We start from the raw sequence: 13,052 nt of genomic DNA, 5'->3' as shown, positions 1-13,052 counted from the left end.
GTGATTTTTGGTGTCAGGGTAATGCTAGCTTTTTAAAATAAGATAGGAAGTTCTCTCCTTATTTATTTTTTGTATGAGTTTTTGTAAAATTGGTAATACATCTTCCATAAATGGTTGATAGATTGTGCCAACAATACAGGTCCAATTGGTTGGACCTGTTGTTTTCTTTATCAGATAAATTTAATATTTGAAGTTGAGATGTTCAAGAGTTATAGGTTGTTGGGCAGATAAAACATATTATGCTCACTTTTTTAAAGATGGCACTGCCCACGTGGAAACCCATCTCCCAGGTGATGATATTAGTTGCCCTTATGCTTGGAATGGGCATAATTATATTAATGTGTGTTGGGGGAAGGCTATGGGCAGGCAGGATCCTCTAGCCTGGAGCTTGGTTTTAGGACTAAGCCTTTCCCACCCTTTTTGATGGGAAGTGGTACAATCCCATCATGCCTCAGATAAGTGACTTTATATTAGAGACTTCCCTATTTTGTATATTAGATTAAAGGTTTTGATTTCTGCACTATAAAGTAGGCCAAACCAGGAGCTTACTCTCTTGGTTCCTGAGATTAGGATTAGAGAGGAGAGCAGAGAAAGGCCACATGGAGGAGGCCAGGAGAAGCAGCCAGATGATGGAGTGCTGAAGGAAAAGCCAGTTTGTGCAGAGTTTGTGTAGGGAGAAGGAAGGAGTTGGGGAACAGAGGTGAATAAGTCTGGTGAACTAGAAACCTTTGATTCTAGGAAACTCAGATAAGTCAGTAGCTTTGTGAGCACTGAATGAGTGGGTTTTGGAGCCCTCCAGATGCAAGCTAGGATTAAAGAATATGGCCCACCAGTTTGTGGCTCTGTTGTTTCATTACCGTCTGTTTGAATCCAATGTGTTCCTACATGGGCTAGGCTGCTGTGATGGTGGCAGTGAATACTGGCTTTACAGAGGTCCTCTCAGGTTATCTATTTCCCCTGAGTAAACATTAATGGTATGTATCTTTCAAAGTACTTCTCTTTTATCTAAGCAATAGAATTTATGGGTATAAAGTAATTTATAATGCTCTTTTTGTTTGTTTAGGGGTTTTTTCTAGTTTAAGATAGTATTATATACATCACTGAAAAAAAGGCCTTTTCTATTTCTTATGCTATAAATTATTCTGTAAGCACTCCTTATCTGTATCCACAAATTGTTATTATGTGCTTTATTTTTTATTCAGGTCAAAATATTCATAATTTTGCTTCTAATTTATTTTTTTATCCATGAGGTATTGTTGGGCAAATGAGTTTGTAAAATTTGTATTTTTTTGAGTTTGCTCATCATTATTGTTAAAAAAAAATGGCTCTGGGAACCCACATGTGCGCTTCCCCTCAGAACAGGGCAGTTGATTACAAATTGCAATTGAAACAGTTATCAAAAAACTCCCCAAAAAGAAAAGTCTTGGGCCTGATGGCTTCACAAATGAATTCTACCAACTATTCCAAGAAGAACTAACTCCTATCCTTCTCAAGCTTTTCAAAAAATTCAAGAGAAGGAAAGACTTCCAAGCTCCTTTTATAAGGCAAGCATAATTCTGATTCCAAAACCAGGCAAAGACAACACAAAGAAAGAAAATTATAGGCCAATATCTTTGATGAATTTAGATGCGAAAACCTTCAACAAAATATTAGCAAACCAGATCCAGCAATATATGAAAAAAATCATACACCATGATCAAGTAGGATTTATTCTTGGTAGGCAAGGCTAGTTCAATTTTGCAAATTAATCAATATGATTCATCACATAAACAAAAGTAAAGAGAAAAACCACATGATAATTTGAATAGATGCAGAAAAAGTATTTTATAAAATCCAGAACCCATTCATGATCAAAACTCTCAGCAAAGTGGGAATACAGGGAACATACCTGAACATGATAAAGGCCATCTATGACAAACCCACAGCCAACATCATACTCAATGGGCAAAAATTAAAAGCAATCCCCTTAAGATCAGGAACAAGGCAGGGGTGCCCCCTTTCACCACTCTTATTCAACATAGTTCTGGTTGTCCTAGCCACAGCAATCAGACAAGAAAAAGAAATAAAAGGCATCCAAATTGGAAAAGAAGAAGTAAACCTATCATTATTTGCAGATGATATGATATTGTATATAGAAAACCCTATAGTCTCAGTCAAAAAACTACTGAACCTGATAAATGAGTTCAGCAAGGTGGCAGGATATAAAATTAATACTCATAAATCAGTGGATTTTTATACACTAACAATGAACTGTCAGAAAGAGAAATTAAGGAAGCAATCCCCTTTACCATTTCAACCAAACAAATAAAGTACCTAGGAATAAATTTAACCAGGAGATTAAAGAGTTATACTCAAAAAATTATAAAACATTGATAAAGGAAATCAGGGAAGATACAAATAAGTGGAAGAAGCATATACCATGCTCATGGTTAGGGAGAACAAACATCATTAAAATGTCTATATTATCCAAAGCAATTTATAAATTCAATGCAATATTGATTAAAATACAAATGACTTACTTCAAAAGTATAGTACACATAATCCAAAAATTTATATGGAACCAAAAGAGAACACGAATAGACTCAATAATCTTGAAAAGGAAGAATAAAGTGGGAGGTGTCACACTTCTGGATATCAATTTATACTACAAGGCCATTGCACTCAAAACAGCCTGGTACTGGCATAAGACAGGCATACAGATCAATGGAGCAGAACAGAGAACCCAGAAATAAATGCACAGCTTTATGGACAACTGATATTTGACAAAGGAGGCAAGGGCATACAATCGAGTAAAGACAGCCTCTTCAACAAATGGTGTTGGGAAACTTGGACAGCTACCTGCAAAAAAATGAAACTAGACCACCAACTTACACCATTCACAAAAATAAACTCAAAATGGATAAAAGACTTAAATATAAGCCATAAAACCATAAGCATCTTAGAAGAAAACATAGGCAGTAAGCTCTCTGACGTCTCTCACAGCAATATATAATATATTTGATGATTTATCTCCATAGGCAAGTGAAAGAAAGACAGGATAAACAAATGGGACTATATCAAACTAAAAAGCTTTTGTGCAGCTAAAGACAATAAGAACAGAATAAAAAGACAAACTACACAATGGGAGAACATATTTGACAATACGTCTGATAAGGGGTTAATAACCAAAATTTATAAAGAACTTGTAAAACTCAATACCAGGAAGACAAACAATCCAATCAAAAAATGGGCAAAAGAAATGAATAGAAACTTTTCCAAAGAGGACATACAGATGGCCAATAGGGATATGAAAAAATGCTCAACATCACGAATCATTAGAGAAATGCAAATTAAAATCACAATGAGATATCACCTCACACTAGTCAGAATGGCGTTCATCAACAAAACAGCACAGAGTAAGTGCTGGCGAGGATGTGGAGAAAAGGGAACCCTCCTGCACTGCTGGTGGGAATGCAGACTGGTGCAGCCACTGTGGAAAACAGTATGGAGATTCCTCAAAAAATTAAAAATCAAAGTGCCTTTTGACCCAGCTATACCACTTTTAGGAATATACCCCAAGAACACCAAAGCACTGTTTGAAATGGAGAAATGCACCCCCATGTTTATGGCAGCATTGTTCACAATAGCGAAGATCTAGAAACAGCCCAAGTGCCCGTCAGTGAGTGGATTAAAAAGCTTGGTACATATATACTATGGAATACTACTCAGCCATAAGAAATGATAATATCGGATCATTTACAACAACATGGATGGACCTTGATAACATTTTACTGAGATAAGTAAGAAAGTCAGAAAAAACTAAGAACTATATGTTTGCATACATAGGTGGGACATAAAAATGAGACTCAGAGACATGGACAAGACTGTGTGGGTTACGGGGTGGGGGGGGGAGGAGAGGAAGGGGGTTGGGGGAGGGAAGGGGCACAAAGAAAACCAGTTAGAAGGTGACAGAAGACAATTGGTTTTTGGGTGATGGGAATGCAGCATAATCAAATGTTCAAATAACCTGGAGATGTTTTCTCTGAACATATGTACCCTGATTTATCAATGTCACCCCATTAAAATTAATTTAAAAAAATTGTGGATTACATTACTGCTTGGGAGGGGCCATTGTTTTTCTAATGTTTGCTGGAGGAGGTATCTTTGTGGGCCCAGGCAGTTTTTGCAGGGAGAGCAGAGAGAATGCAGAGTGCTGAAAAGAAGCCAGTTTAGCAAGGGAGCAGAAGAATGGGATGTGGAACCAGAACTGAGGGGCTTTGCAAGCTCTGCTGAGACTGGTGGGGCCTTTGATTCTAAGAAGAACTAGAGTAGATTCTCATGGTTGTAGAACTGGAGAATTCATCAGGGATTTGGGAGCCTTGAATGAAAGGAAAGTGTTTTCCATGCCTGTTTTCCCCTGGGCTGGTGCGAGACTTTATAAAGGAATGGCCCACCATTTTTTCGCTCTGCTGTTTCTTTACCATCTGTTGAAATTCAATGAGAACCTGCATGTGAATGGTCATGACAGCAGAGGCCCTGGCCTTACAGGTATTTAGACTGTGTGTGTATATTTTTAATTTCAAAATAATTTAGGGATATTCTAGATATTTTTCTGTTATTGAAATCTAGTTTAATTCCATTGTGGTCAGAAAGTTTAATTAGTATAATTTGAATTCTTTTAAATTTTTTGAGATTTTTTTCCCTCTAAGGACATGGCCTCTCTTGGAAAATATTTCACTTGCAATTGAAAAAGATGTATATTTTGTTGTTGGTGTGTGGAAGGCTCTATAATTTATTAAATTATGGTTAGTGCATTTGAAAACCTAAATTTTCTATTTTATTTGTGTATTAAATAAATTCTTTTAATTAATTAAATTGGGCCACTGTAATCTGTAGCTCTAATGATTGGGGCTTTCCAATGAAGGCCACTCACATGGCTAGCAGTTGATGCTAGCTAAGTTTTCAGGTTCCAATTTGGATTGTCAACCAGTACCTTACTTTCCCCCAGGTGGGCTTGGAGTTCTTAGTGCATGTCTGCTGAATCCCAAGGAAGAGTCTCCCAAAAATTAAAGGCAGAAGCCTTTGAATTCTTAAGGTGCACCATCAGAAGTTACTGTAGAGTGTCATGTCCACCCACATGGTATTGATATAAATAATTCACTGGAGAAACTCAGATTCCAGAAGAGAGTAAATAGACTCAACTCTCAAGGAGAGGAATGATGAAAACTTTGCAGCCATCTTTAATGTCATATCTTCCCATAGATGTTTTCCACAAAGACAAAAATACATAAATGACAATTCAAGAGACTTTCCTCTCATTTAAGTAAGAAAGTCAAAAAGTCATGAATACGTAACATTACCATATTTTGACAGTGCTAAAATGTTCATTTTCTTATATTTTATAAATCAAACACCTTATGATTTTAAAGTTATAATTGGCAGTTTATCTTTTCTCCTTTATATGAAGATGCAGCTTAAATAATGATTTTAATAAAATACCACTTTTTGGAGATTGTGTGTGTCTAATTAGCATTAATAATGCTCTTTTCAAGATATGGAAACTTGGGATATTACTTTATTTTATGCCCAATGGTATTATACTTGAATGTGAGTGTGGGCATATGCAGCTGATCCTAGAACTAGTTCTGCGGAATTAGTTGTGAGAGGAAATGATGTGTATCACTGCTGGGCTAGTGAATTTATAGTCAGAGCACAATCCTGTCAAGTTTTTTTTTCCCATGCAAATTATACAAGTTTCTCTTTTAGTGTGGCCCAAGAGCGAGCTTCATGTTTAGGAGAGATGCCGGTTGAAAATATTGATTGTATCATACGACAGAAATAAGTTTGCAGTAGATTGCAAATATTGGCACAATTATCAACATTCCACATGTGTTTGCCTTTCAGGGATATACTTTCATAACTCCTCACATCAAAGTGGATCCATTTTCCTCATCTTGCATTAAGGCTTCTTTGTAACTTGCTCTGGTGGAAGGGATGCGGTACCTGACCTGAGCCCACACCTACAGAAGCCTCTGTGCCTTTCCTCTCTCTTTTGGAACCATGCAGCTGTCCTGTGAACAAGCAGGGGCTAGTTTACTGAAAGATGAGTGACCACGAGGAGCAGAGACGACCAATCCCAGTTGAGACTGCAGGTATGCAAGAGAGCTCAGATATAAGCATAAAAGCTACCACCGAATAACTCACAGCTGACCACAGATGCATGAGTGCCCAGATGACCCATCAGCTGGTGAGCTATTGGCTCTTTGTGTTCATTTATTTGGCAATGATAGTTAATACAAAGATTTGAAAGGTGATTGTCACCAGGGCACATTAACAGAAAACCTGTTTTTTCGGAGTACTTACTATGCTGCAGACACAGTCCTAAATTCTTGATATATATTATCACACTTGAGTCTTATAGCAATGACATTGTTCTATTATTATTCTCATTTTACTAATAGGATAACTGAAGCAGCAGAAAATAAACAATTCAACCCAGGGTTGTAATATGGCAGAATGCAAATCATGAAATTTAACACTTAGATCTGTTTTTGTAATTCACTGCCTTATTTTGTTCAAGGTCACAGGAATTGTTGATGGAAGATTTTTTTGTGTGACAACATAGGTTGCAGTACAATATGAAGGCTTCTTATTTCTTATAGAGCTGAATGAGGTCTGAGAATGTGAATTTCTAACAAACTACTGGGACACCAGTGCTGCTGAATGGAAGATCATGTGCTGGGACCATTTTTCTTGGATTTTGACATTAGACTGTTTAAAATGCATTATATTAAAATTCAGAGTATTTCTGATGAAATGTATTGCTTTTGGTACTTTTTATAATAATTATGGTAAGTAAAATTAAACATAGTATGATATTTCTAATAAATATTGTATTCAATTATTTTATTTGCCAGTTATAAGTGACTCACAGAATTTTTAATTAAATATTTTAATTAAAATATTTAATTAAATAATAACCTTAAAGCAGAACTCCTGAGACTCTAGTTACTTTTTTGATTCAAAGATACCTAGAAAAATTGTAACTATAGGTTACAGAAAGATCATTTAGTGCTAGGGTTTTCATATTCAATATCACCATATTTTCAAGCTGTAGTTTAAAAAAAAAGGTGTTCATGTAAATCTTAATTGCTCTGGTAATTGAAAAGAAAAAAAAAACTGCAATTTAATTTGTTTCTTCAAAGACAGTGTGAAAACAGGCATTCCATAATGATATTAACCACAGGAGGTTATGGTGAAAGATAGCCCGCTGGTGTTTTGATCACCAAAATGAGTTTGTATAGGCATCACTGATGAATGATTATTATTGTGCATTCACTTACAACTTCACTAAACTTTGTTATAAATTTTACAGCACCATTGCATCATTATAAGTAACACAAATAACCAGAAAACCCTGAGGAAAAGCATAGTTTAATAGTAGGTTAAGTAGCTTATTTAAATGGAAGATAGTCTAGTATTAATTAGAGAAATGAATCATTTTAACTGTGAAAGCCCAGGCTTTCTGCCACTGCATTGGGGTTATGACTACTTATGCAACAAATCAATGTGAGGCCAGTCTCATAAACTGTCCATTTGACAGGCTAAGGAAACAAATGCACTATTTTCACAAAAGTAATCAAATTTGGATTGGTATATTAGCTATCTTCCATGCAAAATCAATTGATTTCAGTGGCATGACAGCTGTTACCTTTCTTCTAAGTAAAGAACCAGCTGTCATTTTCATTGGAATCAAATTATCTGTCCAATATTGATGTTGAACACAAAGTTAATGTTTGTTTCCAGTCTATTTTGAGAAGCATATGACAAAGCAGCATATGACCTCAACATAATAAAGGCCATGTATGGAAAGCTGACAGCTAACATTACACTCACTGGGGAATATCTGAAAGGTTTTCCTAAATTTAGACATAAAGCAAGGGTGCCCATTTTCACCACTTTTGTTCAACCCAGTATTTAGATGTCTTAGCCAGAACATTAGAAATAAAAAGCATACAAATGAGAAAGGAAGAAATATAATTATCTGCGTACAAATTATATGATCTTATATGTAAAAAAATAAAAGCTCCTTGAAATGTAACTAAAAATGTTACAACTGATAAATAATTTGGTAAAGTTATAGGATAAAAAAATCAACGTACAAAAATCAGTTGTGAACAGCTAAAGTGAAGCAACAGCAAGTTGGTACTTCCATCTCTCTCCTCCATCTCTCTGTCCAAAAAAATTAGGTGCATTTCTAGTCTCTAACAATGAATTATACAAGAAAGAAATTAAGAAAATCTCATTTACAAAAATATCAAAAAGGAAATAAAACATATGTCCTCTGAAAACTATAGAACATTCCTGAAAGAAAATGGTTTTAGTTTTTTTTTAAAAAAAACTTAAAGATATGTGAGCTATATTTACCACATATTCATAACTTGCAGAGTGTTAAGAAGACTTTTAGATGAAATAGTAAATCCATTTGCCTGCCATTTGCTTGCACCATGTGCCAGGTTTCATGCTTAGCGCTTAACAGATTATGCTTTATTCTTACAATCAGCCTTTAAGTTAAATTTTTTTTTTCTTATCAGGCAATTTCAAAATAGTATTTGTAAACAAATATTTTATAGGGTATTACTGTATTCTATTAGTTATTTTAAAAATGTATATTTCTATTAATGGCAACTAAGTATAAGGATCAAACCAGTAATAATACAATACACAATTATCTTCTGATGAAGATGCCTCAATATTATGTCAAAACATTAGTAAAATATAAAAATAAATGCTTGATGGTATTAATAACTATATAAGAACTGTAATTTTGTTCAAGTCCTGACTGCAAAAGGACAATAACCCATCTTGAAATTTAGGGGTAAATCTGCTTCAATGAAAATTAAGCATGGAAATCCCAGACCTCTTAGAGATGGCTAATTTAGAATTATTAATTTAGGATGATATAGTTCTCTTTAATGAGATATGAAGGAATGTCAGCTATGAGGCTTCTTGGAAAGGTTTCCTTGATTTTTAATGTAATTATATTGGAACAGGCAGCATCCTTTCTTTTCCACTGGACATTATTAATTCATCATTAATTCTTTCTGTGATGTATGGCACTGCAGCGGCCATGGACTGATAATAAGGTAGCTGGAAAAAGGACAAGACCAATGCACTGAGAATGCCAGAGAGAAATAAAAGAATATTTAAGGTTCCAGGTAATGTTTCTGAACTTATTAAATAATCATTTATAAAGTTCCTCTACCTCAGCATTTCTAAGTACATGGTGTACTTTTTTTTTTTTTTTTTTTTTTTTTTTTTTTTTCATTTTTCCGAAGCTGGAATCGGGGAGGCAGTCAGACAGACTCCCCGCATGTGCCCGACCAGGATCCACCCGGCATGCCCACCAGGGGGCGATGTTCTGCCCCTCTGGGGCGACGCTCTGTTGCATCCAGAGCCATTCTAGCGCCTGAGGCAGAGGCCACAGAGCCATCCCCAGCGCCCGGGCCATCTTTGCTCCAATGGAGCCTTGGCTGTGGGAAGGGAAGAGAGAGACAGAGAGGAAGGAGAGGGGGAGGGGTGGAGAAGCAGATGGGTGCTTCTCCTGTATGCCCTGGTTGGGAATTGAACCCGGGACTCCTTCACGCCAGTCCGACGCTCTACCGCTGAGCCAACTGGCCAGGGCTTTTTTTTTTTTTTTTGGTATTTTTGCAAAGTTAGAAGCAGGGAGGCAGTCAGGCGTCTGCATGCGCCTGACCAGGATCCACCCGGCATGCCCACCAGGGGGCAATGCTCTGCCTATCTGGGGCGTTGCTCCATTGCAACCAGAGCCATTCCAGCGCCCGAAGCAGAAGCCATGGAGCCATCCTCAGCGCCCAGGCCAACTTTGCTCCTTTGGACCCTTGGCTGCGGGAGGGGAAGAGAAGATAGAGAGGAAGGAGAGGGGGAAGGGTGGAGAAGCAGATGGGTGCTTCTCCTGTGTGCCTTGACCAGGAATTGAACCTGGGACTTCTACACACCAGGCTGACGCTCTACCACTGAGCCAACCGGCCAGGGCCATGGCATACATTTTTAATGTTCTTATTTTGAGTTAAGTTTTTGGTTACCTAGAGCTGAGGAGCATATTATTAATATTTGTTACCATATGCAAAGTCTGAAGTGAACACACTCTAGTGAAAGAAGAAATTGGTTTGATCTACAATTTGCTCTGCAGATTCTCCTTTTGGGATTCTGAGACCAGTAGTACTTCATTTGTCTAATAAGTCACTCATCTTACCATTTAGTTCTGAAATTCAAATTATAATCAATGAATGATATAAAATATCTCACTAGATTTAGAATATAGTCCTAGAATATATTAGCTTTATTTATAAGACTACTTCTAAGATTCAGGTTTTTTCTTTCTGAAATTTTTCTGGCTCTCATCTACAGTTTCTTATCCCAATCAATGAAGATTCTTTAAAAAATGAACGAAAATTGCCTGACCAGGCAGTGGTGCAGTGGATAAGAGTGTCGGCCTGAGATGCTGAGGACCCTGGTTTAAAACCCAGAGGTCACAGGCTAAAGCTCAGGCTTATCAATTTGAGCAGGGGGTTGCAGGTTTAAGAGTGGGATTATGGACATGACCTCAAGCTGCTGGTTTGAGCCCAAAGGTCACCGGCTTGAGCAAAGTGTCACTGGCTAAGTCAATGAAAATTTGAGAAAGCAATCAATGAACAACAAAGATGATGCAACTATGAGTTAATGCTTTCCATCTCTCTCCCTTCCTGTCTGTTTGTCCCTTTCTCTCTCTTTATCTCTTGCAAAACAAACAAAAAAAACCAAGAAACTAAAGAATATTTTAAACTTTACTAGACATAGCTATAACTGATTTATCTGATGTCAAGTAATTTTTTTTAATTAGGAAAATAAATCACAAATTTAATGATGAAACAAAAATATGAACCAATTCAAAGTAGATTAAACTCACTTGTAAATATCAAGGAAAGTGGCATAAAAGCAAATATGGAAAACTTACAGGGCCCTTATCTCTTTCCCCACTGTTTGCTTCAAAAAGACAGACTCTGTTCTCATTTTTTCACTGCAGGAAGAGTGTCACTCTGCTGAGTTCTTTCTCTTTAATCTAGCATTTTCTCCCTGGAACATTCATTCCTCAAGTCTCAATTTGACTGGCTCCTGCTCCTTCTTCACTTCTCAGTTTAGATACCACTTTTCTCTTGAAGGTTTTCTTGACCCATTACAAGCTGTTTGTTTATTTATTTTGTTTTATGAATTTTGTCATGTTTCATCAAATATTGCTGTTCTTTGTTCATGAATGTGCTTAATTGTTATTTGAATTCAGTTTAATGCTTTTGAATCTTACTTTTAATTTTGTTAGGAAAGTCCAGAGCAGCTAATATATCTCTTCTACTGAAGCAATACTCTTCTGAGTTCTCTACTCATTGCCCCCTGCACTCTGAGGCCTTGCTACTCTGGCTAATGGAAATGTGAACCGTTAGCCCTGCAGGAGCTATGTGGGTTGTTCTGTATACTACTCCTTTCTGGTCATACCTCACTGCAACCTGTTTTAATTTCTTCCTCTTCAGCATGCACCTGCAACTTTTCCCATTAAAGCACTAAATTCTAATATATTGAATTTGACTGTAAAATAGACTATGAACTTCAGGAAACTAGAGTGTGTATTTAAGTTGTTTATCACTTTATAGTCAGCACATAACACAGTGCCTAATATTTAGCAGAAACTTCACAAACATCTGTAGTTTGAATGAATAAATAATAATAATTATTCTGGGTAATGATGTCGGCATATTAGTGTTTATGGGAGAAGAGATTATGCATCCAAGGAATGGAATCAGAGCCTTTGAGAAGAAAACAAAAACTCCCTGGCAAATCACTGCAATGTGTTCAGAATGTAGGATCCTTTAAAAAAAGTATTTGTAGTTACTCCTGTTCCTAACAGACTCTTCTTCTTGCCCCAACCCATTTCTCTTTTGTCAACAACTTTATCCAAGAAATTTACATTTAGATCCCAGGGTAGAGGAACTTGATTTTATGTTGATCTTTATATGGCCTATTGGTTAGTTATGGTTTGGCAGCTCTACATGTGTTCCATCTTGAGTTGTTGACTTTGTAGCAATTTTAAAATTAAAAAAAATATTGAAAGAAGAGTAATATATTAGACCCTTAATTAAAAACTGATCCTATAAGCAATATTAAGATGAACAGACTTTTAAAATAAAAACAGATTGGTTGAAGTAGTAGAGCAATAACACGATTTAACTTCTCAGTCCAAATATGCTGAATGTTCTTATGAAAATAACCCTGACCCAGGTACCTGACATGTTGGATTGCAGTGAAAACATTCAAACCTATATTCTTTATTGGTAAATCAATTTTTATGTAAGGTTGGACCAATTTACAATTTCATAGACTAATGGCTATTTATATTACAAATGGTAATTTTCAGCACACTAAAGTAGCAAACAATAATGAATTCTAATAAAAGGTAACAAAAAAAGAATTATTTCCACTTGATGAACCACAGTGTATTTTCTTGCTAATGAGGCTGAAATTCTGCCGTTATTTTCAGTATGGAGATGAATATTTGGAAAACAGGTCCTTCAATTATGATACAAAATAAGCAAAAATAAAAAGAAACACATAACACATGTTTCAGAAATTTGAGCACAAATATTACAGCTAGATTATAAAAACTATTTGTAACAACAGAAATATATTCAATCATTATTTTAATATACTAACCAAATTGCTGTTAGTGATAACTACATATATTTCTTTCCAAGCTTTTACCTTTTGAAAAAAAATATTTTTTTCTTGAAAATACTCATTGTCATCTAGCTTCATGTTAATATACACATGCATATGTATTCCTATATTTATATATAATTTCTTTATTTATACATACCCAAAGTTTGTTTTTCCCTTGGTTTAAGATTTTATTATCCTAGCTCTTCTAATATCTAGTAATTTTAGATCAAATACCATTTATATTAATCTTTTTAGAGATTTCTAATGATATAACCAAGAGAAAAAAATAAACAACTGGAAAACAC

Source organism: Saccopteryx leptura, chromosome 4, assembly GCF_036850995.1.
Source record: "Saccopteryx leptura isolate mSacLep1 chromosome 4, mSacLep1_pri_phased_curated, whole genome shotgun sequence".
NCBI lineage: Eukaryota > Metazoa > Chordata > Mammalia > Chiroptera > Emballonuridae > Saccopteryx > Saccopteryx leptura.
This window is presented reverse-complemented; position numbering follows the sequence as displayed.